The sequence below is a fragment of the Dendrobates tinctorius genome, unplaced genomic scaffold, assembly GCF_039654945.1.
Source record: "Dendrobates tinctorius isolate UK_male_01 unplaced genomic scaffold, ASM3965494v1 ptg000250l, whole genome shotgun sequence".
In the NCBI taxonomy this organism is placed as follows: Eukaryota; Metazoa; Chordata; class Amphibia; order Anura; family Dendrobatidae; genus Dendrobates; species Dendrobates tinctorius.
This window is the reverse complement of record NW_027361917.1, coordinates 39,201,732-39,228,176: the sequence shown is the minus strand read 5'-3', so window position 1 is coordinate 39,228,176 and position 26,445 is coordinate 39,201,732. Positions and strand designations below refer to the sequence as shown.

At 43.1% G+C, this 26,445-nt stretch overlaps 1 pseudogene; it reads left to right on the top strand.

Moving 5' to 3' along the window:
* The first annotated feature begins 4,240 nt into the window (after nucleotides 1–4,240).
* Nucleotides 4,241–10,022, top strand: LOC141063387 (zinc finger protein 592-like; annotated as a pseudogene).
* The last annotated feature ends 16,423 nt before the right edge of the window (nucleotides 10,023–26,445 follow it).

Genomic DNA, 26,445 nt, shown 5'->3' with positions numbered 1-26,445 from the left:
TAACTCTCCCCTCATCTGCCAACTTAGCAAACTTATTGGGGTGTGCCAGATCAGGACTAGCCTCCCTTGTGATCTTCCCTCTACCCCGCCTTCTGTCACCCAGCTAGCTGCTTCATTGTCCTGCAGCTCCAACCTAGCATCCCCCCAGAAATGTTGCTCTTAGGTCACCCATTTTAATTTGTTAGGGCAGAGCTGAGTAAAGCGTGGACCAAGACAGCCAAAGGGCTGCACCATGCTTTCACCTGCTGCCTATCAGCCGCCGTCCAATATAACTGCTATCCACATCCTTAGGATGCAGACATTGATGAATACATTGGTGGAAGAGGGGCTCCCTGGCTCCTTCCTACTTCCACCAATGAGCAGGTGCGACTGAGCCAGCAGGCACGATGACATCACTTCATCATGACTTTTCACCTCCACAAATACAGTACCTATAACTCAACCCTTCAAAATTATATCATCCAGGTTACTTTATTTCTCATGTCCCAAAACTATTTTTTATTTGATAGTTCTTATCATTTACAGCATTGAGGAGTATCAATGGGGGCCAAATTCACCCCTTCATTGGCGAATTTGGTAATGTCCTATTGGGAGGAATTATTCCTATATTCTCCCAACAATCCTTTTTTGGAATCCATCGAGTGGTATGGCAGATACATCAATGACACACTCCTTATTTGGAGTGGAGACGTATCTGCCGTACCACTCTTTGGTGAATACATAAATGCAAATGAATTTAACCTACAATTTACCATTAATTTTGATTCTTCCAAAATAACTTTTGGATTTAGAATTTTCTGGTGTGATGGAGAAATGTATTATTTCTTCCATTTTTAGAAAACCTATGGTAGGTAATGCATCATGCACTACAAAAGTAGTCACTCTAAACATGTAGCCAAAGCAGTTGCCACTGGTGAACATATCCGCATTAAACAAAACTGAAGTAATCCTGCTGATTATGATTTTCAAAGTAATCAGCTCAACCACATACTTGCCAAACGGGGATATCCCCCCTGGACATTGAAAAGAGCACAATCTATATCGGCCAAAAAAAACAGGCCCTCATTATTTGTCCCCAAAGAGCCAAATCGCAATGCCACAATATATTTAAAGAAAACAGTTTCTTCCACTCAATACAGCCCACAATTTTCAGACATTAAACAGATTGTAGTAAAACATTTACCCTTACTATTTGAGGACGATGTTCTTTCTTTCATTCTTAAATCTGTATGCTCGTTGCTAAAAAAGCACCTTCGTTAGCAAACCGTCTTTCTCCCAGTTTTTTTTCAAGAGCCAAACCTGCAGGCAGATGGCTCAATTTTAAAGTTTTTTTTCGTTGCGGAACCCACCGATGCAGAACATGCTCTTCTTTTTCAAATTCCGACAATAGTCAAAGCTTTAACATTAAACAATGTATTAATTGTTATACTGACCACGTCATTTACGCCATTGAATGTATAGCTTGTAATAAGCTATATATTGGTTGCACGTCTCGTAAACTAAAGGTTCGCATCAATGAACATGTAAATGACGTTATCAATAATAATTCTAACAGCAGACATACATCTTCTGCATCAAGACATTTTTTCAATATACATTGGGTAATCTTTCTTATTTCAAGGTGTTTGGGTTTGAAAAAAGGTTTAGACCAGCCCGTGGTGGCGACATGAAAAGGCGTTTACTGGTGAGAGAGGCTTTCTGGATTTTTAATTTGGCTACTCAATTTCCTCTAGGGTTAAATCTCAGAAATGAAATAGCTTATCACTACTAATGTACATTTATTAATTCATTTTTTTCCTTTAGGTTATGCTGTTCATTGCATCCTATATGTTTCCTCCCCCCCTTTTTTCTTGATTAACCCCTTAAGGACCAAGCCACTTTGTACGTTAATGGCCAGGCCTTAATTTTGAAATCTGACTACTGTCACTTTATGTTGTTATAACTCTAGAACGCTTTAACGGATCCCACTGATTCTGAGAAAGTTAATTTGTGACATATTGTACTTGATGTTAGCAGTAAAATTTCTTCGCTATAACTTGCGTTTATATGAAAAAAATGGAAATATGGCGAAAATTTCTAATATTTTGCAATTTTCAAACTTTAAATTTTTATGCCGTTAAATCAGAGGTATGTCACAGAAAATACTTAATAAATAACATTTCCCACATGTCTACTTTACATCAGCACAATTTTGGAGACAAATTTTTTTTTAAGGAAGTTATAAGGGTTAAAATTTGACCAGCAATTTCTCACCTTTTCAACAAAACGTACAAAATCATTTTTTTTAGGGACCACCTCACATTCGAAGTCACTTTGAGGAGTCAATATGACAAAAAATATCCAAAAGAGACACCATTCTAAAATCTGCACACCTCAAGGTGCTCAAAACCACATTCAAGAAGTTTATTAAACCTTCAGGTGCTTCATAAGACTTGAAGCAATGTGGAAGGAAAAAATGAACATTTAACTTTTTTCACAAAAATTTTACTTCGGACACAGTTTTTTGTATTTTGTCAAGGGTATCAGAAGAAAATGAACCACAATATGTTGTGCAATTTCTTCTGAGTACACCGATACCCCATGTGTGGAGGATTTTGTTTAGCGGTGTTTTGAATCTTTGCCCTATAGTAATTTACTTTGGGAGCATGAATTAGAATTTTGGAGGATATTCAGAATTCACTCACAAGCACTGTGACACCTTGTATGCTTCAGTGAAAAGATTTTTATAAGTTTATAATGAGTTATTTTAACATGAATTGAAGATTAAACTTATATTATTGAAATTGTAAAAACTGATTTATTTAAAGTGTTTTGAGGTGCGTTAGTGATGCAGATTCTCTGTATATTGTGGTAAAATGGAGCAGTGGTATGATTTCAGTCTTTTTTGGACCTGAGGCATCTCCTTTTATTTGTGAATTTGTGATTAATAAAATTGAATGTTGAAACATACACTCCTTTGCTTTTCATTGCTTGTATGATGGCATGGTAGTCTGTATTTGATACGGAGTGGTACCTCTTTTTGGAAGATGTTTTTGGACTAATATGTATATGTCTTTTTGATCATGTTTTGTTCCACTTTTTCCAAGTGGTATAATGGTAAAGCATAATTTTCTACTTTTTTTGTGTTTTCTTTTACGGCGTCCACTGAAGGGGTTAACTAGTGTGATACTTTTATATATTGTATTTTTACGGACGAGGTGATACAAAACATGAGTATTTTTTTATTTATTTTATTTTTTTACATAAAAATGTTTTTTATTATTATTATTAAAAAAATTTTTACATATTTTTTAAAAAAATTTTTTTTACCTAGTCCCTTTATGAGACTTTCTCTTTTTGAATTTTGATTGATGGTATAATACATTGCTATGCTCCAGAATTTCAATGTATTTTACCTATGCAGAAAGCTTCTGAGACCATGCTGTGAGCATGGTCTCAAAAGCTTTCTGTAGCTGGATGACCCAGGGGTCGTCATGACGACCTTGGGTCATCATGGCAGAGACCTGACCCGCGATTGCATCGCGGAGATGCCAATCAGAAGGCAGAGGGAGCTCCCGTTCCTCTGCCTCCCTCCTGAACGCTGCGATTGCACTCGATCGCAGCAATCAGGGGGTTAACAGCCAGAGACGCTGCTCCTGGCTCTTAGTGCAGGGAGCTCAGCCATCGGCAGCGATGAGATCACGCACTGACTGGGCGGGAGATGCTGAAATTTCAGCATCTCCTACCTGATCATGCTGTGATCGGTCAGTCAGATTGACTGACCAACTACAGCATTCTGGGTGTAGGGACCGATGGCATAGGTCCCTGCACCTCTTGCCATGCCTGTCAGCTGTCTATGACAACTGTTGGCACTGAATTACAACTGCGTTTTTACATGCTGTGGTAGTTAAAGGGCATGACGGACACAGTCCGTCATGGTGCGATAACTTACACCCAGCTATGACGGACTGTGTCCGTCAATGGACGTTAAGGGGTTAATATTATCTGTTTTTTTCTTTTTAGGATGTTAATTTTAATTAAGTTAATTATTTTTCATGTGTGTTGCTTTAATTCATCTGTGTATTTAACACTGATGTTTGGTCACTTTTAAATAAGCTTGACAGAGAACAACCGTGTTCGAAAGGCATTGCTTGCTAAACATCCTGTCTGCTCCTTTTAATTTATTTTGATGGAATAAAGATTATTTTTGGAAATTTACCAAAAGCTGGAACTTTTTCTTCTTTTCTCTGCATTCGCCAACATGTGTGGTCGGCTCATGGTTCCGTGCATGCTGGATCCTAATGCACATCAAATAGTGAGCTGGCATTATTTATCTTCTGTTTTATTACTTCATCATGTCTGCTGTGCGGAGAATCAGGGCACTGGAGACTGGAGCAGTGCACCAGGCGAACATAGCGAGGTGAGTATGAGGTGAGTATATATACAGTATTTTTTTTCTCATATGTGATTGGAGTGTTTGCATGTATATAGGGATGCTATATTGGGACTAATTGTGTACATAAAGAGGGTATGTTGGGCTCATACTGCATATAGGAGTAATATAGGTGCTTATATTGTATGTAGCAAAGCTTTATGGGTGCTCATATTGTATATAGAGGGACTATGTGAGGGCTCATACTGTAAATAGAAGGCTATGTGGGAGTTCATAATGTATTTGGGGGGCTATGTAAGGACATATATTGTATATAGGCGGTTGTGTTAGGGCTCATACTGAATATAGGCAGTCTACATGGTAACTCATACTGTATATAGCGAGCTATGTTAAGGCTCACACTGTATATATGGGTCTATGTGGGGGCTCATACTATATTTAGCGGGCTATGTGAGGGTATTTCAATGTTCAGTTTGGATTATGTTAGCCGAAATTGCACTATTCGCTGATTAATTCGTCGAATATTCGCAGAATATAACCAAACACCATTCACGTCACAACACCTTATAATGGCCCCAAATGCTGCCAAAATACATCATATGAGGGACAGACACCAGGAAAAGTGGCCTCAATTCAAATACAATACAAATTTTAGCATGGCACTGCAGCAATCATTCAGGCATGAGGTACAGCTTTCAAATGAACGTCACAGTAAGACGAGGTGGGTGAGGGATCAGTGTAGGGCCCCATTGCTGTGAGCCCTGATACCACTTGCAACACCTCTACCTGCTTTCCTCCTGAGCCACACTCAGGTGGCACAAATATCAGTTTTGTAGACTACCATTGTCAGAAAAATGTAAGAATATTAACACGAATAGTTGAATCCAAGGAAGTGGAGGCCTGACGGTCTCAGAGGCCTGCTGCTACAGGCAACACGCATGAAAGAGACCAAACCAGGAGTGTTCAAATTTCCAAAAATTATTGGCCGACACCACCAAAGTGGCATCAATTTCACCACAGTAGAAATAGTATAATTGGGACGGACAGTTCTTCCACTACACGCAATGCAGAAGATGGACACTCAACAAGGAGTGTTCACATTTAAAGAAATGAGGGCCTTACACCACAGAAGTGGCATCAATTTCACCATATTAGAAATAGTATAACAGGGACCGATAGTTCTTCCACTGCACCCAATGTTGCCGATGGACACCCAACCAGGAGTATTCACAATTAAAGAATTGAGGGCCTTACACCACAGAATTGGCATCAATTTCACCACAGTAGAAATAGGATAATAGGGATCGACAGTTCTTCCACTACTCCCAATGTAGCCAATGGACGCCCAACCAGGAGTATTCACGTTTCCAAAAATTATTGGCAGACACCACCAACGTGGCATCAATTTCACCATATTAGAAATAGTATAATAGAGACCGACAGTTCTTCCACTACACCCAATGCAGCAGATGGACACCCAACAAGGAGTGCTCACATTTAAAGAAATGAGGGCATTGCACCACAGAATTGGCATCAATTTCACCACAGTAGAAATAGTATAATAGAGACAGACAGTTCTTCCATTACACCCAATGTAGCCGATGGACACCCAACCAGAAGTTTTCACATTTAAAGAATTGAGAGCCTTACACCACAGAAGTGGCATTAATTTTACCACAGTAGAAATAGTATAATAGGGACCGACAGTTCTTCCTCTACACCCAATCAAGTAGATGGACACCCAACCAGGAGCGTTCACATTTCCAAAAATTATTGGAAGACATCATCAAAGTGACATGAATTTCACTATATTAGAAATAGTATGAAAGGGACCGACAGTTCTTGCACTACACCAAATGCAGCAGATAAACACCCAACAAGGAGTGTTCACATTTAAAGAATTGAGGACCTTACAGCACAGAACTGGCATCAATTTCACCACAGCAGAAATAGTATAATAGGGAGCGGCAGGTCTTTCACTACACCCAATCCAGCAGATGGACACCCAACAAGGAGTGTTCACATTTAAAAAAATGAAGGCCTGACAACAAGGAGTGTTCACATTTTAAAAAATGAAGGCCTGACACCACCGAAGTGGAATAACTGTCACGAGAATAGAAGTAGTATAATTGGGACCGAGACGTCTTCCACTACAGCTAACCCAGCAGATGTAGACCAACCATGACTGTTCACATTTCCTCAAATTTGTTTTAACAACATCAGCAGCCACAGAAGCCACACTAAAGATATCACAGAGTGCGGTTACGTGACATTAATGCATCACACTAAGAAAAGCAATATCACCTAGTCTGTACAGTCTGTGATTTGGGTGCAGAAGTTCTTGCAGATCCATGACTTGTTCATTTTGATGAGTTAAGTGGTCTACACTTTCAGGGGACAGCCAGATGCGCTTATCCGTCATGACACCACCAGCAGCGCTGAAGACACGTTCTGAGAGAATGCTGGCTGCCGGGCACGATAAAACCTTCAAGGCGTGTGAGGCGAGCTCAGGCCACTCATACATTTTGGAAGACCAAAATGTGAAATGATCCAAACCCTCCCTGAAGGTATTGATATGCAGTTCTAAATACTCCTGCACCATCCTCTCCATTCGGTCACCACGTGCAAGACTTGGACTCTGTTTTGCTGGGGAATGAGTTGGTCTAAAAAAATGTCATAGGACTCACAGAAATTGCTTCTTCCACTTCCACCACTGCTGATGCTGTTAATGTTTTGGCGCTGATGAATTGATGTGCCAGAGGTTCGAAGTCTATAGCTGCAATGCGAACTGTGTGCTTCACTGCTGTCTTGGGAAAAGCTCTCAAAAGTTTGTGTAAAAGCGTGTTTCGATACTCCAGCTTTCGCAAGTTACTTTTCTAGGGTGGGAGTCATCTGGCGAAATTTGGCTTTATAATGTGGATCTAACAGAGTGGTAACCCTATAGTCAACATTATTCCTAATCATAACTATACGGGGATCATGTTGCAGATAGTGCAGCAAGAAGACACTCATATGTTTTGCTCTACCATTAGGTCCAAGTCCTTGCTGTGTTGGTGGCTGGGAAATAATGAGGCTTATTTCCACTGTTCACTCCCGGCAACCACAGACAACAGAGAGGGGCTGGATTATCCTCTTCATCTGACAGTTGCTCACCCATCACCTCTTCCTCCTTCATTTGTTGCTCGGATCTTGCACCTTCGATAGCAGTTTGTCTGTCATCACCAGACCCCCTTGATTGCAGTAATCCACCCTCCCTTGTGTGACGACAGTCTTGAACTTAGAGACAATGTTATCCCTTCTGCATGCTCCTCTGCTTCCTCCTCTTCTTCTGGGACCACTATCTCCTCCCGCAGGCTATTCAAAGTCTGCTCCAGCATACAGATGACCGAAATAGTGATGCTGATGATGGTGTCGTCAGCAGTAACCATCTTAGTAGCCATTTTGAAACTGTATATAAGGGTGCAGAGGTCCTTGATCTGTTCCCACTCTGTAAACGTGATATGCGCCATGTTCGTACTGCGTTGGTCCAGGCTAGATGACATAACATTTGCATCAGACCTCATTGCTGCTGCCCCAGTTGCTGCAACATGTGCAGAGTGGAATTCCACCATGTTGGCACATCATCGCATATTAACCTGTTAACTAGCATGGACAAAGACCTCTGTATTGATGCAAGTCGACGACCTTAGGGGTTACGAACTGCGGAAATGAGCACACAGCTTCCGTGCTTTCTGGAGCAGCTCCCCCAGGCCAGGTTAGTGGCGGAGAAATTGCTACACTACTACAATGAGGATGTGACCCATACAAGGCATGTGTGACTGCTGCTTTTGATATCCCTGATGCTTCAAGTTTGGATGCCAAGGAAGCTATCTAAACAACAATTGATGAATAAGAAATCCATCTCAAACCATCATGAATGTGTTGGAGAATCTGTCTTTGGCCCAGTCTGTTTCTGTCCCTGATGTTCCAGCAGTCAGCATTATTGTGAAAAACAGCAGCCGACAGGAGTCATTTAAGGCATCTGAAAAGAATGAAAATCTCAATGGTCCAACTGTACTGCTGAATGGTTTTCGTGGCCCTTAAGTGGGCCCTGATCCCTATGCTGTTGGACCAGGCTATGGAAAGTTTTAACCAGGATTCATCAACGGGGACAACTCACGGAGCTACACAATAAAAATAAAATCGCACAATGCAGAACTTTTGCCAACTTTTACCAAGTTTAGCCCTATTTCTAGCCCTGAGCCAGAAGATTCAAAATATATTGTTCTTAACAAACAGAAGGTAGCAGAGTCTCCATACTTTCCACAGTCTTCCAAACAAACCTGAAGAAGACTGCATGGTCAAATCTCTTAGAAAGCGATCATAACCAGAGGTGAGTATGTTTGATGACTACTGTAAAAAAGAGCAGAAATCTGACTGCATGGAAGCCGAAAAGGCTAGATCTGAGCAAATCCAAGATATCGACAAAAACAGCTGCTTGCTGGGTTCATCTATGCCTTTTAGGGATGCTCAGGACAGTGGACACTCTCAGGATAAAGTATGGTACTGGGGACTCTTTCGGTAATGTAACAGGTATATCAACTCTGCCTTCATCTGTGCCACCTATGTAGCGGATTAAACCTATTTATTCTATCATCTTGTGTAGCTGCTTTGGTGACTTTGCAGGCTAAAAAAGTTGTGGTGGTCCCTAAGCAGTAATCTTTAAATCCTTCTAAAGACGTTGATCTTTCTTTTAAGGAGGGGTTTGGGATGCAGAACCACCAATTATATGCCACAGAATCTACTCGACTGGAAGTCCTCAAACTTGTTCATGATTCTAAACTTGTAGGGTACACTGGAGTCTTGAAAACAAAATAACTACTGTTTTGTTCTTTTTAATGACCTTATTGTAGGAAGGATGTGATCAAATAAGTTTCCTCCTGTTTAACATGTGCATAGAGGAAGATGCCATAATCTTCTTCTCTAGCACTCCTTCATCCTCTTCCAGTTCCATCCAGGCCTTGAGGATCAATTTCAACTAATTTCATCGTGGACCTACCTCCATCTAAAGAAATGACTGTAATCCTTGTTGTGGTAGGTCAACTCACAAAGATGGCCCATTTTATTCCAACTAAAGGAATTCCTACCACTGAACAAGCCACAGAATAAAAAGTCAAACAGATAATTAGGCTGCATGGAATCCCTGCCAATGTAATTTCTGATAGAGGTGTGCAGTTTACATCAAGATTTTGGAAAAACTTCTGTACAGCTTTAGGAGTTACTGTCAATTTGTCTACTGCCTTCCACCCATAATCCAATGGCTAGACTGAAGGAACTAATCAAACTGTAGAACAATACCTGATCTGCTTTATTTCTTACCTCCAGGATAACTGGGTGAACTATTTGCTAACAGCAGAATTTGCCTATAATAACTCCAAAAAGTTTTCCATCCCAAAGTCTATTTTTTGCCAACTTGGCTTGCATCCAGCATTTATTTTTTAATCTTCCATTTAATAATTCTGTTCCTTCTGTTACAAATAGACTTAAAGAGTTGCAAAAAGTTCAGAATGAACCTACTGAGATGTTACAAAAGGCCCAAGAAGATTACAAAGAAGCAGCAGATAAACATCTCAAAGCCCCTCCTACCCTTCAGGTCAGTGACAAGGTTTGACTTTGTAAATAAAAATTTGAAAACAAATGTACCGTCTTGTAAATGGGGTCCAAAATTCATAGGACCTTTTCAAATGTCTGCACAAATTGATCCAGTTGCTTTCCGTTTAAAACTTCCTAATAGCCAGAATATTCACCCTCTGTTCCATGTATCCTTGCTCAAACCATTCAGTGAGAACCCATTTCCAGGTAGAACTCAGACACTTCTGCCACCAGAAAAAGTCTATGGTGAATAGGAGTACATTGTGTATAACATTCTGGACTCTAGAAGATTCAGAGGAAGACTACAATATTTGATGCAATGGAGGGGTTACGGACCAGAAGATAATTCAAAAGAGCAAGAGGACAACTTTCATGCACCCAGGCTTACAATAGCTTTTCATCAGAGACAACCAGAGAAGCATGCACCTGAGATATCAGAGGCCATCCTGGAAGGAGGGGCGTACTGTCAGGATTCTAAACCAGCGGCTCTTGTGCAAAAGGCTTCAGCTCTTCCCTCTGATCTATTCAGCTCTCTGGACATTTCCTTCCTAACTCAGATACAAGTACCTGTGTTGTTTCTGATTGTCTCTGCCCTGAGTTCCTGATTGGCTCCACCCTGACTGAACACCCTACTTAAAACTGGCATTGTACTTCCTTCCTTGCGAGATTATTGTGCTACTATCCTTTAGCTTCCTTTCACCTGCTGATCCAGTAAACTACATTGCTACTCCTGTGTACTGTCCCCTGGCTATTCCTGACTACAGTATCTGCCGATGCTGCCTCTACTGGTTGTAATACTACTTCTCCAACCCAGGTCAGTATATAATGAAGGTATTCTATCTGCACTGTTGGAAGGCATGTCTGATTAAGGGTGATGTTGAAGGCACAGGTGGAGGCCATAGAGGAGGAAGAGGAGCCAGCAGCAGTGAAGGAACAGTTAGATACAGAGTTTGTCCCGCAAGCCTTGGGGATTCAATGACCAGTGCCCAGTCAGTGAGATGTAATGCCCTTGGCCATGCTTATTCATCCAAGTATCTGTGGTGAAAAGCACCCTGGCAGACTTAGATTTAGTCAAGGAATGGGTGATGTTGTCTGCAACATGCTGGTGTAGTGGAGTCACAGCTTTCTTAGAAAAGTAATGGTGACTGGGCAATTGGTACTGGGGGACTGCAATGGCCATCAGCTTTCGGAAACCGTCTGTATCTACCAGGCAGAAAGGCAGGATTTCTGTGGCCAACAGATTGGAGATGGTGGAGTTCAACCTTTTAGCTTTGTCAAGGTAGGAGGAAACAATCTTTTACGTGACCACAACTGCGGTACCATGGGCTGACTGCAGTGCTGAGAGAGGGCAGATTATGGCAAACCAGTCAAACTGCTGGACCATAAGAGAGGTGCAGACTGAGATGTTAAGGTGGATTGAGATCGTTGTAATGTGCTCGGTCTCTGTGATCAGTCAAAAACATGTCCGCTTCCGTTACAGCTGATGGCAGGCTCTCAGTCAGCATGACTGGAGAGGGTAAAGAACTCGAGGTTCTGTGGTTGAACAGAGGAGGAGGAAGAAGCAGCAGATGTGATTCACGGGGTGGCTGATGGTTGTTCAGGTTTACTGATCAGCATTTTTGCGCATTGGGATTCCTACAGTAAAACATGTTGATTGCATATGTGAAGGTTCATACATGTAGTAGTCAAATCATTGCACTTTGTACCTAAACTCATTTTTTTGCAAAGTTGGCAGATTACTAGTGATGAGCAAGCATGCTCTCCACTACTTGGTACTCGCCCGAGCATTTCACTGCTCGAGATGCTCGGAGCTCGCCGAGTATCTCAAGGCTTGATCGGTGGGAGCTCGGATCCACTATCTGCATGTTTGGTGCTCTTTAGAGAGCCAATGATCATGCAGGGATTGTCTGCCACACACTGTAATGCCGCAGCCATGTGGGTTGTGGCATTACAGTGGGTGGCTGGCCGCAAACCGTCATCAGGTCTATTTCAGACCTGGCACCGCCATGCTCATCACAGTCTACTCCAGAATCAGGCAGTGCAGGGAGAGTAGCTGCTGAGCTAGGGAGAGATTTGCTTGTTTCTTAGTTAGCGTAGGTATACCACAATATAATACACAAATATCCATCTCAACTAACAGTCCTACTGAGGACTAATCCAGCTGCATAGATATCAGTGCTAGGCAGGCAGGGAGTGTATGTGGCAGACTGCAGTGCATATAGCAAGAGGGTCCATTCCAGTTCTGTCTGTTGCTGCTTTTTACAGATATTTCTAGAAATAGCATCAGGTATCAGGTATATTTTTTTTGGATCCTAATCCTGATTATTTGCTTTAAAAGCAATCCAGAGAACACAGGTTTCTGCTCCATTTGCTCGTTGGCACTGCAGAATACAGCCAGATCCATTCCATATTACAGTGCTAAAAATCCATCTATTTAAGGCTACTTTCACACATCCGGTGTGTGGGGTCCGGCGGCGTGCGGCGAAAAGCCGGGCCGCCGGATCCGGCCTGCAGCCGTGACACCGGATGTGTGTGCGGCGTCTGATACGGCTCGGACGTGATTTAAAGGAGCCGCAGCAGGAGGTGGACAGAGACAGCCGCTGAGAGAGACAGCTGCTGAAAGGGAGGTGAGGGGAGGGTAGGAGAGGAGAGGGGAGGGGAGGGGAGAGGAGAGGGGAGGGGAGAGGAGAGGGGGTTGGAGAGAGAGAGAGACGTGGGGTTAACACTCAGTGTCCGGGCGAGAGAATCTCTCTCTCTTGCCGGGCACTTGTGGGGTTAACCCCACAGAGAGATCTCTCTCTCTCACCCAGACACTGTGAGTGTTAACCCCACAAGTGCCCGGTGAGAGAGATCTCTCACAAGTGTCTGGGTGACAGAGAGAGATCTCTCTCTCGCTCACCGGGCACTTGTGGGGTTAACATTCACAGAGTCCGGGCATGCGCTGTGGAAAAAGCCGGTCCGGCGCTGAGAAAAAACGTTGCAGAGAACGTTTTTTCCAGACGCCGGACCGGCTGTTTTTGCCGGATCTGGCAAAAACCGGGTACGCCGCATAGATATCAGGCGCGATGCGGCGATAATGAAACTCTATGGGGAAAAAAACGGATCCGGTGGCAACAGGCGCCGGATCCGGTTTTTACACTTTTCGCCGCATCGCGCCTGATGCACAAAAACTGATGTGTGAAAGTAGCCTAAAACTGTAGTTTGTCTGTCACATGGATTACATATAATTGTGCTAAAAATTCTGCCATTCCTGGCCTCCATTTAAATTGTGTTGCAGTGTGTTAGCGAAGTTGTTGACACCAGTTTGCTGTTAAAAATAGTTACCTAGAGGCCAGCTATTTAAAACTGTGGTTTGTCAGTCACTCGGATCACATATAAGTGTGCTCAAAATTCTGCCATTTCTGGACTCCATTTAAATTTTGTTGCAGTGTTTGCTGTTAAAAATAGTTACTTACAGGCCAGCTATTTAAAACTGTGGTTTTCCGTCACACTGATCACATATAAGTTCGCTCCTAATTCAGCCATTTGTAGTGAACATAGAAAATAGTGTCCTCCAACTACAATGGGCAAGGACAGGGTATTGGACCTGATGGTGATGGTGCATGCAGAGGTCGAGGCCGTGGGCAAGCAGAAATTGTACCACAACAAACATCCACATCTTCTCGCCAGACATTCCTGTCCCAGTTACTAGGGGACAGCAGTACACCACTATTGAACCCAGAGCAGTGTTAAAAGGTTGTTGATTGGATAATGCTTCCAGCCACTTTGCCACCACCACCACCCTGTCTTCCACATGGTCAAGTCTGAGTAGCCATGAGTCTGGATGGTATATTCCTCACCCTGATCCTCCTTCCTCCCACCATGCCGAGTGCCAGGAAACAACTGATCCTACACTTGGACACTTCGAAGAGCTCTTCACTTTTCCATTTATAGATTCGGGCCTCTTGCATGGTCCACTAGAAGCGGGGCAAGAGGAGACAGCATGTAGCCATGCCCAAATATTTGAGCAGCCATGGTCACACGAAGGCGACGGTGGGAAAGCGTCACAAGGAGTGGACGATGATAAGACACAATTGCTAGAAATTCAGTAGGAGGACCAGGGTGTGGAAGTGAAAGACGAGGTGATGGATGATATAGTAACTGACCCAACCTGGCAGGAGGACATGCAGAATGAGGACAGCAGCACACAGGGAGAAGGAGGCATAGCATCCCAACAGACAGGAAGAAGCAGTCTGGTGGCCGCAAATAGAAGGCAGGCAACCATTCCCCATATGACCAAAATGACAGAAGTTGCCAGTCCAACTGTTAGGTCTTCCCGAGTCTGGTTGTTTTTTAAAGACTCTGCTGATAACCCCAAAAAGGCTATTTGCACCACATGCCAGGCCAGCATCAGCAGGGGCAGCAAAACTACCAACCTGAACACCATCAGCATGTTCAGGCACATGGCAGCAAAGCACCTGACTTTGTGGGCCAAACACCAGGGTCCAGGAACAGTGTCTTGTGGGTGACACCACTGCTTCTTCTGCTGTTGTGCATGCAAGCCAATCCCCTGTCCATGGAGCATGCGAAGATGACTCCTGTCTTGCTGCGCCTGTCGTTGCACACACTCAACTAGAACCACCAGTAAGCACGTCCACGTCCTTGTCCCAGTACAGCATTTAGTTGTCCTTACCCCAGTCTTTGGAACACAAGCGCAAATGCGCAGCCAACGCCCCACAGGCCACACTACTAAATTCCCACATTTTGAAACTGCTTGTGCTCAAAATGTTGCCTTTTAGGCTTGTGGAGACATAAGCTTTCCGCAACTTGGTGACGGTGGCCGTCCCAAGGTAATCGGTCCCCATCCACCACGATTTCTCACGGTGTGCCATACCTACATTACACAAGCACATCTCCCACAAACATTACCCATGCCCTCAACAATGCAGTTACTGGGAAATTCCACCTAACCACGAATATGTGGACAAGTGTTTGTGGGCAGGAACGGTACATCTCGCTGACGGCACACTGGGTTAACATTGTAGAAGCTGGGAACCAGTCAGACCTTGGGCTGCAACACATTCTCCCGATGCCGAGGATTGAGGGCCTTAAGTCAATCAGGGTTGCCCCCACAGTCCACAGCTCCTGCACCTCATCCTTCTCCTCTTCAGCCTCCATCTCTGAAATGACCACATCAGTCACAAGCTGGAAGCACTGCAGCACTGCCTCAGCCAAGCGGCAACAGGTTGTACTGAAGCTAATATGCTTAGGTGACAAACTGCACAATGCTGAAGAGTTGTGGACAGCTCTGAAAGAGCAGGCAGATCTGTGGCTGACAGTGCTGAACCTACAGCCAGGCATGGTCGTGTGTGACAATGGCCAGAACCTGGTGGCAGCTCTGAGGCGATTCAAGCTTACACATGTATCATGCCTGGCCCATGTGCTTAACCTCGTGGTTCAGCGGTTTCTTAAAACCCACCCAGAGCTTGCAGATCTGCTTGTAAAAGTATGCCGCCTGTGTGCCTATTTCAGAAAGTCAGCTACAGCTTCAGCTGCCCTTGCTGTGATTCAGCAGCGTTTGCAGCTTCCGGCTCATCGACTGGTGTGTGATGGCCCCACGCGTTGGAACGCTACACTGCAGATGTTGGGAAGGATTAATGAGCAGAAGAGGGCAGTTGTTGACTACCAGCATCAACAAGGCCATCTGTATTCAGCTCAGACTCCACACATAAGACCTCACGAGTGGACATGGATATCAGATATGTACTATACTCCAGAACTTTGAGGACTCCACCAATATTTTGAGTGGCGATGCCGCCATAATTAGCATCACCATCCCGTTTCTCTGTGTTCTGAAACGCTCTCTGCTCACAATCAAAGAGGATGCATTGCAGGCAGAGCACGATGAGATAGAGAAAGGAACCATACAGGGTGATTACACACAGTTCAGCCTCATATCATCCCAATGTGGATTGGGTGACAATGAGGAAGAGGAGGAGGAATAACAGGAGCTAGTTTCATGTGCTATAGACGGTACTACCTGCACAACTGTCATACTGTCTGTTCAGCGTGGCTGGCCTGAGGACAGGGAGGAGGAAGAGGAGGAGAGCATGGTCAGTCATCCTCTTGGTGAGGACATGGAAGTCTTGCCTGTTAGCAGTCTGGCATGCATGGCTGAGTATGTTACGCTGCCTTTCCCGTGACCCTTATGTTCTCAAAATTTTCGGTGACAGTCATTACTGGTGACACTTCTAGACCCACACTACAAGGAGAACTTTCTATCTGTTATTCCTGAGGTGGACAGGTCTACTAAAATGGGGCAGTACCAGAAGGCCCTTGTTGTGAAATTATTTAAAAAATTCCCATCTGAAAATGCTGATGGCAGAGGTCAGAGATCGTTGGAAAAACAAGGCGTTCAGGCGAGAGAGACACCACTCCAATCCATCAGAGGCAGGGGAACACTGTCAAAGTTCTGGAGAGTTTTCTCAGACCTTCCCATCGCACAGGCCCTGAGGTGTGGGGTACTCTCACAAGGAGAGTAATGTTTGAGAAGATGCTAAGGGAGTACCTTGCTGACCATACCAACGTCCTCCGTGATTTCTTTGTGCCTTATAATTATTGGGTATCCAAGCTGGACATGTGGCATGAACTGGCTCTCTACGCCTTGGAGGTCCTGGCCTGCCCCGTCGTTAGCGTTTTGTCAGAGCGGGTTTTTAGCTCCGCTGATTTTGGCTATTTGCTGTTGTCCTCCTCCTTCTTCTCATCCTCATCCTCCACCACCATATCACCAGGGTGATTGTGGTTTGTGATTCAACACCCACATAATTTTTTTTAAAGAGTGTTTATGAGGCCCATAAATTTTTTTTATACAGTGTGTTCATGTATACCCTCCAGGGGTAAATGTTTGTCAGCCCATATACTTAGTGCATGGGCAATACAAGTATAGGAGACCCGCTCCTTTCTAATGGAACATTTTTTTATGAGGCCCTCCTCCACGTCTCTTCCAAGGGGCATTGGAGTGGCTCAAAATTTTTTCCAGCCTTTGCCATTCACTGCATAGGCAAACAATATGGGAGACCCACTTCCCAAAATGGGAACATTTTTTCATGAGGCCATCCTCTATGTCTCTTCAAAGGGGCATTGGGCTGCCTCCAAATTTTTGGCAGCCCTTGCATTCACTGCATAGGCAAACAGTATGGGAGACCCACTTCCTAATAATGGGATCATTGTTTTCAGGTATTCCTGTGCGTCTCTTCAAAGGGGTATTGGGGTGCGTCCAAATTTTGGGCAGCCCTGCCACTCGCTGCATAGGCAATAACAGTATAGGAGACACACTGTTTAATAATGGGAAAAACAAAGCATAGCCAGCTGATGGCTCTCTAAGAATAGGCTGCTGGCCCTTTGAGAATAGTAAAGACCGCCTGATGGCTCTATTAAAATAGGCTTTGTGACTTTCAGTGACCCTCCTTCATAAATTAAACAGGATGTGTCTGATGATGTGTTACACACCACATGGCCAGATAAGGTTGTAAAGTGTTAAAATGACATTTCCCAGTGAATGCATTTGTCTTGGTTGAAAGCAATGATAAAGTTCAAAAATGCATCAAAAATGCTACGTGTGAGCATATCCCAAGGTGTGGAGGAGCATTTTTGTTTTTGGTTATTTATTTTGCCTTATACACAAGTCATTACCCTTGAAAAATTGTTCCTTAACATATTTCCCAGGAAAATCAATTTTGGTTTCGTTTTTGTATGTTTTATTGTGAGTCTATAAAAGTGGCATGAGACAACATTGTTCACAGCAGTGACTTGGGAGTCAGAAATGCTTCCAGGGGTCTTCCCCATGCTGTTCCCATGTCATTTGATCACTGTTCCCATCTATTTCCGCAATTCTAGTCCCTCTCCAGACCACCAGGGCGGGCGCTGGAAAAATACTTGAGTTTCCCATAGATTGACATTGGGCTTGTTGCCCGGGTCGAGCACCCAAGCATTCCAATTTGCTCAATCTGAGCAACGAGCACCCGAGCATTTTAGTGCTCGCCCATCACTAGTAGTTAAGCAATAGACAAGGAACATTATTTATTGATTAGATTTTAAAATGGAAGTTACTATATGCTGGCACTGAGGAATATTATTTTGCGGGAAAAAAAAATTATAGGCTACTACATAGCAAGATTATGTAGCTCCAAAAAATGGTTTTGTATATGCTGGTACAGCCTAATATTATTTGCCTGTAAAAATAGCTGATTTGTATATTTTGGTAGCGGATGAAAACCTCCCTATTTCACCATAATCCCACAGTTTGTTCCTAATGCTAACTATACAACACAATGGAAAATAGCAGAGATCTGCAGCATGTACTTACAATGATGATAACACATCCAGGTGCCTGCCTTTCACTCTCCCTCCTATTAAATCTCTCCCTACGCTTTCCTCACTTAACAAACAACTAATTCTCAGAATCTTCAGCTCTTAATAGAGCTTTTTGGAATGAATAACGTTCACTGTATTTACTCTCCCTGCGCTCAAACTACGCTCTCCCTATGCTGTTTCTGGCTGCAATGTGCGCAAGATGGCGCTGACAGCCTTTAAATATCCCCTATGATGCTGGAAGACCAGACAATCAAAGTAATACAACACTAAAGATGGCGCCGACATTAATGTGATTGGCAAGCCAGCCCAGCATGTTCATTGGCTGCAAATAAATTGCCAAAAATACATGCTGGACGGATCACTCGATTATACCCAGGCAAATGCCTAATTATTTTCCAAGTAACGAATAGCCCGAATACTATATTATATGTGCGAGCAATGAATAGTGCTGGATGTATTCGCTCATCACTGCTATCTATCTGTCTATCTATATATCATCTACTTTAAAATACTTTAGTGGCAGCACAATCATTTGTCACGGGGCAGTAGTGGGAAGACAGGGGACGAGGAACCAGGGCCCCTAAACTGTCCCTCAGGCTAAAGGGGGCCCTGACTTTCCTTAACTTGGAGGTACACTTAATGGTAGTGAGGCCCAAGCCTCTGACCTGTCCATGTCTCCTGTTTAGCCCTGAACTAAACCCCTAACCCTCTTCCCAGGAGGTGAGACAGGGAATAAAGTGTACTACACAAAAACCCAAAAGGAAAGGATTAAACAGAAAGGGGTAATAAAAATCAACACCTAGCTTGCTCTGCAGCAATGCTCCAGGACAGCAGAGTTAGCCACTTGAAAACAGATAGAACTGAAGCACCACAGAACTCTGTCAGCTCCTGAACTCCAGCTTGGTTGGTCTCCAAAGTGGAACAATATCACCAACAGTTAGCTGGTGCACATGGTGAGCTTATATAGGAAGGTGGGAGTGGTTTCCACCTGTCTCAGCAGATAGACCAGCCATGCAATTACACCAGCGACCACCAGGGGCAAAAACCCACCAGCAGACTAACTAAACTTGTAATAACACCAGCCTCACCGGGGGCAAAAACTCATATTAACCCCCGATGGCCTGAAAGGAAAAAAGGTTATATATGAGGATCCAGATCTGACATCGATCCAAAAATGGATCGTGACATCATTTTCCCCCAAATTTACTGGATTTTACTGACTTTTTCTGATTTTAAGAAAAATGCTCATGTTTCCAATCAGGAATTCGAATGTGCCATATTAGCGCCAAATTTGTGTTTGATGATCGTTTTCAGAACATATTCACTCATCTCTATTAATAACACATTGCACTTAAAGACTTTTTTTTAAATCCACTCGGTTGCACATAGAGGTAGACACAGGAATGCTGTCTCTTTAAACATTCCACTGATTTATTGTGGTGCTGCATAAACCAGTGCAGAGTTAGCAAATTAAACACAGCCTTTCTGGCCTAACGAAAAAACCTAACAAAGCAAATGTCACAGTTTCCTCTCACTCAGGAAACAAAATAATAAAAAAGGCTCAACTTTCCTTATCATCAAACACAGCTCTGGAGCTCTCATCTCCAGGTACACCCAACCCCAAATGAGCCAGAAGGCTATGTACTTATACTCTGGATTCCATTCTGGAGTGGAGATATGGTGAACAGACTCCCACCCACATTTGAGCTGTTTACAAAGCCTAGCCCTAAACTTAGCTGATTAATCTCTTTCAGCATTTACTGGAGCATTTTCCTAGGTTACTATCACTGAAGCTAATAATCTCAGTGGTACATATCTCCCCTGCCTAATTTCACTAATTTCCCTATCATCACAATTGCCATTTCCATTACTATTCTACTACCAAAACCGATGGACGTGACTCAAGAGCCTTCCATCAAATCCAAGTACAAATACTGTTTTCATTCAAAGCATTAACTGGAAGAAGTTGCTGTGCACTATTTTCCTTATCACCCAGAGTGCTGTGGAATAAGGGCCGAGGGTCAGAAAAGATAGATAAGTAATTGATGGAATCGAAAGCTGTAATCTGGAAGAATAACTGTTACAGCAGGGGAGGAGAAGAAATTTCCAGAAGACTGACTCAAACTGATGGTGTCACTGACAGAGCTAACATCATCCTACTGTGACCAACAAGAGTGATGCACCATATTATTCATACCCTCCTCTGCTTCCTCCCCAGTAATACTCTTGCTGGAAGGAAAAAAGGACAATTTGGTAGTACTATTACCGAGATTGCAGTACACCCTCGAGTGGCAACATGCAGTGAGGTGACCACAGGGTTTTACACCTTTACCTATAATAAATAAACTACCAGGTATGGCTCAAGAAAGTTGAGGACACATTACATGATGCAGCTAGATTGTTCGGAAGAGGATTAATGTGGAGAGGACTGGTTTTTACTGTCCCAAAACTAAGTAAAGTTGAAGTCTTCATATCAAAATTACATTTTTCAATGTCAAAATGTGTTCTGATTGCAGATTCCATTAATGGTGTGTACAGACTTTATGCTTATTTTATACTAACTCCATGGGTTACACATAAAGATGTATAAATATCTAGGCAGACGCCAAGAGATGTAACTGAATGACTATGTGAAGGAATTCAAAGAATATTGACTCATATGAAACATAGTTAAGTTACACAACAAGGATCTTTGGACCAATTTGATTGAATTAAAGGGAATCAGTTATCAGATTCATGCTCCCTGAACCACAGATAAAGCTCTGCCTTCTTTATCAATGTAGTCTATAGGCACAGAGGAAGAGCTGTCTGGAAGTTCAGGATCTAAACTATAACAAACCACAAGGACAGATTTATTTTATTTTTTTGGCCTGGAAAAACTCTGTAGGTTTTTTCCTGCACCTACTAACTTAAGTAGTAGAGATGAGCGACTTTGCCTTTTTTCGGATCGAGTTGGGTTTCATGAAACCCGACTTTCACAAAAGTCGGGTCGAACGCAATCGGCCAATTATCGTGAAAAGTCGAAGGCCGACTGAAACACGAAACCCAATGCAAGTCAATGGGGAAGAAAAGTCGGCAGTGAGAGGAGGACAGGAAACACACCTACAGTGCCCATTTTTATGCCAAAAACATCAATTCTCATTACTTAAGCTTGTCAACCTTAACCCCTTACCTACAATTGACGTAATATTCCGTCCATGTGACCATGGACCTAATTACCATGGACGGAATATTACGTCATCGCGATCAACGGCGCCCACGTGGTGAGCGCCGCTGATCGCGGCCGAGTGTCAGCTAATTATCATAGCTGACACCCGGCACAATGTGTCAGGGGCGGTCACGGACCGCCCCTGACACGTTAACCCCTTGCACACCGCGATCAAACGCGATCGCGGTGTACCGGGGGTTAAAGGGAAGCATCGGCAGGGAGGGGGCTCCCTCCGTGCTTCCCTGAGCCCCCCACGGCAGCGCAATGTGCAGCGCTGCTGCGGGGGGCTCCTTTCCTCCAGGCCCCCGAATCCAAGATGGCGATGGGGGCCTTCGGGGGCCTTCGGAAGCTGGCTTCCTCAGTGCCTGCAAAGCGCAGGCATGAGGAAGCCTTCAGCAGTGCCTGTGTCACATCGCTGATCTGTCACAGTGATCTGTGATGTGACAGATCAGCGATCTGTCACAGGACAGTGATGTCCCACCTGGGACAAGGTAATAAAGTAAAAAAAAAAAAAAAGTGTTAAAAATAATAAAAAAAAATCGCTAAATAAATTAGTAAAAAAAAAAAAAAATATTCCCCAATAAATCCATTTTTTCAAAATAAAAAAACCCAAAAACAATAAAAGTACACATATTTGGTATCGCCGCGTCCGTAATGACCTGCCCTATAAAACTGTCCCATTAGTTAACCCCTTTAGCGAACCCCTTAAAAAATAAAAATAAAAAACGAATCAAAAAATAATGATTTATTATCATACCATCGAACAAAAAGTGCAATAACGCGCGATCAAAAAGACTCATATAAATATGCATGGTACCGCTGAAAACGTCATCTTGTCCCGCAAAAAACGAGCTGCCATACAGCATCATCTGCAAAAAAATAAAAAAGTTATAGCTCGCAGAATAAAGCGATACAAAAATAATTATTTTTTATATAAAATTGTTTTCATTGCAAAAAACCGACAAAACATAAAAAAACGACCTAAATGAGGTATCGCTGTAACCGTACTGACCCGAAGAATAAAAACGCGTTATCAATTTTACCGCACGCGGAACGGTGTAAACGCACCCCCCCAAAAGAAATTCATGAAACGCTGGTTTTTGTTCATTCTGCGCCCCAAAAATCGGAATAAAAAGCGATCAAAAAATGTCACGTGCCCGAAAATGGTACCAATAAAAACGTCAACTCGTCCCGCAAAAAATAAGACCTCACATGACTCGGTGGGTCAAAATACGGAAAAATTATAGCTCACAATATGTGGTGATGCAAAAACTATTTTTTACAATAAAAAGCGTCTTTTACCGTGCGACAGCCGCCAAACATAAAAACCGCCATAAATCGTAAATCAAACCCCCCGTTATCACCCCCTTAGTTAGGGAAAAATAATAAAACTAAAGGAAAATGTATTTATTTCCATTTTCCCGCTAGGGTTAGGGTAGGGTTAGGGTTAGGGCTAGGGTTAGGGTTAGGGCTAGGGTTAGGGCTAGGGTTAGGGCTAGGGTTAGGGCTAGGGTTAGGGTTAGGGCTAGGGCTAGGGTTAGGGTTAGGGCTAGGGTTAGGGCTAGGGCTCAGATTAGGGTTAGCGGTGTGTTGAGGTTAGGGTTGGAGTTATAATTGGGGGTTTCCACTGTTTGGGCACATCAGGTGCTCTCCAAAGGCAACATGGTGTCTGATCTCAATTCCAGCCAATTCTGCGTTGAAAAAGTCAAATGGTGCTCCTTCCCTTCCAAGCTCTGCCATGTGCCCAAACAGTGTTTTACCCCCACATGTAGGGTATCAGCCTACTCAGGACAAATTACAAAACAACTTTTGGGGTCCAATTTCTCCTGTTACCCTTAGGAAAATAAAAAATTGGGGGCAAAAATATAATTTTGCGGAAAAAAATGTTTTTTTTATTTTCACGCCCAGGCATTATAAACTTCTGTGAAGCACTTGGGGGTTCAAAGTGCTCTCCACACATCTAGATAAGCTCCGTGGGGGGTCTAGTTTCCAAAATGGGGTCACTTGTGGGGAGTTTCAATAGTTTAGGTACATCAGGGGCTCTCCAAACGCACATGACACCCGCATACCAATCCATCAAAGTCTGCATTCCAAAACGTCACTACTTCCCTTCCGAGCCCCGACGTGTGCCCATACAGTAGTTTTCTCCCACATATAAGGTATCAGCGTACTCAGGACAAATTGGACAACAACTTTTGGGGTCCAATTTCTCCTGTTACCCTTGGGAAAATAAAAAAAATGGGGACTAAAAGATGATGTTTGTTGAAAAAATACGATATTTTTATTTTCACGCCCGGTCGTTATAAACTTCTGTGAAGCACTGGGGGGTTCAAAGTGCTCACCACACATCTAGATAAGTTCATTAGGGGGTCTAGTTTCCAAAATGGGGTCACTTGTGGGGGGTTTCCACTGTTTAGGTACATCAGGGGCTCTCCAAACGCACATGACACCCGCAGACCAATCCATCAAAGTCTGCATTCCAAAACGTCACTACTTCCCTTCCGAGCCCCGACGTGTGCCCATACAGTAGTTTTCTCCCACATATGAGGTATCACCGTACTCAGGACAAATTGGACAACAACTTTTGGGGTCCAATTTCTCCTGTTACCCTTGAGAAAATAAAAAAATGGGGACTAAAAGATCATGTTTGTGGAAAAAATACGATTTTTTTATTTTCACGCCCGGACGTTATAAACTTCAGTGAAGCACTGGGGGGTTCAAAGTGCTCACCACACATCTAGATAAGTTCCTTGGGGGGTCTAGTTTCCAAAATGGTGTCATTTGTGGGGGGTTTCTACTGTTTTGGTACATCATGGGCTTTCCTAACGCGACATGGTGTCCGATCTCAATTCCAGCCAAAAACGTCAAATGGCGCTGCTTCCCTTCCGAGCTCTGCCATGCGCCCAAATAGTGGTTTACACCCACATGTGGGGTATCAGCGTACTCAGGATAAATTGCACAATATCTTTTAGGGTCCTGTTACTTTTGAAAAAATAAGAATTGAGGGTGAAAAGATCATTTTTGTGGAAAAAATATGATTTTTTAATTGTACTGCTGTACGTTATAAACTTCTGTGAAGCCCTTGGGGGTTCAAAGTTCTCACCACACATCTAGATAAGTTCCTTGGGGGGTCTAGATTCCAAAATGGTGTCATTTGTGGGGGGTTTCCACTGTTTTGGTACATCAGGGGTTTTCCAATCGCGACATGGTGTCCGATCTCAATTCTAGCCAAAAACGTCAAATGGCGCTGCTTCCCTTCCGAGCTCTGCTCTGCGCCCAAATAGTCATTTACACCCACATATGGGGTATCAGCGTACTCAGGACAAATTGCACAATAACTTTTAGGGTCCTGTTACCCTTGGAAAAATAAAAATTGGGGGTGAAAAGATCATTTTTGTGGAAAAAATATGATTTTTTAATTGTACCGCTGTACGTTATAAACTTCTGTGAAGCCCTTGTGGGTTCAAAGTTCTCACCACATATCTAGATAAGTTCCTTGGGGGGTCTAGTTTCCAAAATGGGGTCACTTGGGGGGTTTCCACTGTTTAGGTACATCAGTGGCTCTCCAAACGCGACATGGCGTCCGATCTGAATTCCAGCCAATTTTGCATTGAAAAAGTCAAACAGCGCTCCTTCCCTACTGAGGTCTGCCATGCGCCGAAACAGTTGTGCCCCCCCACATATCAGGAATCAGCGTACTCAGGACAAATTACACAATAACTTTTGCAGTCCAATTTCTCCTGTTACCCTTGGTAAAATAAAGAAAATTGAACCTGAAGTATTTTTTTTGTGAAAAAAAGTTAAATGTTCATTTTTTTTTAATATTCAAAAAATTCCTGTGATGCACCTAAAGGGTTAATAAACTTCCTGAATGTGGTTTTAAGCACCTTAAGGGGTGCAGTTTTTAGAATGGTGTCACTTTTGGGTATTTTCTATCATATAGACCCCTCAAAGTGGCTTCAAATGTGAAGTGGTCCCTAAAAATAAAATGGTGTTGCAAAAATGAGAAATCGCTGGTCAATTTTTAACCCTTATAACTTCCTAACAAAAAAAAATTTTGGTTCCAAAATTGTGCTGATGTAAAGTAAACATGTGGGAAATGTTATGTATTAAGTTTTTTGTGTGCCGTATCGCTGTAATTTAAGGGCATAAAAATTCAAAGTTGGAAAATTGCGAAATTTTCAAAATTTTCGCCAAATTTCTGCTTTTTTCACAAATAAATGCAAGTTATTTGAATGCAATTTTACCACTACCATGAAGTACAATATGTCACGAGAAAACAATGTCAGAATCACCGGGATCCATGAAAGCGTTCCAGAGTTATGACCTCATAAAGGTACAGTGGTCAGAATTGTAAAAATTGGCCCGGGAGTTAACGTGCAAACCACCCTTGATAGTGAAGGGGTTAATTTACTTTATAATAATAGTTAGGCATTGAAAACTGGGGGTTATTTGGCTAAAGTTGTGGGGGGGTAGGGCTGCCTCCAGATTTTCGTGGGTCCCGGGCCAAAGAGTGTCAACGGGCTCTTTTAACACATGCCACAATTCATGATCCTCTGAAACGGCAGAGAAATAGCGGTATAGTACAATGAAAAATACTTCACTTCTTACACCACATGACTGATATTCATTTTAAATTCTCCAATAGCTCCAAAAACGGACAGTATATTACTCCATACAGTATTATGGCCACCGTATAGTGCGCTATACAGAGTAATGAGGCCCATATATTTCTCCATACAGAATCATTGGTCCCATTAAATGTTCGATACAGTATATGATGAGCTCCACATAATGCTACAGTATATGTTGGTCCCCATGGATGAATCTCCACTGTCTTATGGGCCCAAATAATGCTCCATATATAATTAACCCCATTTCT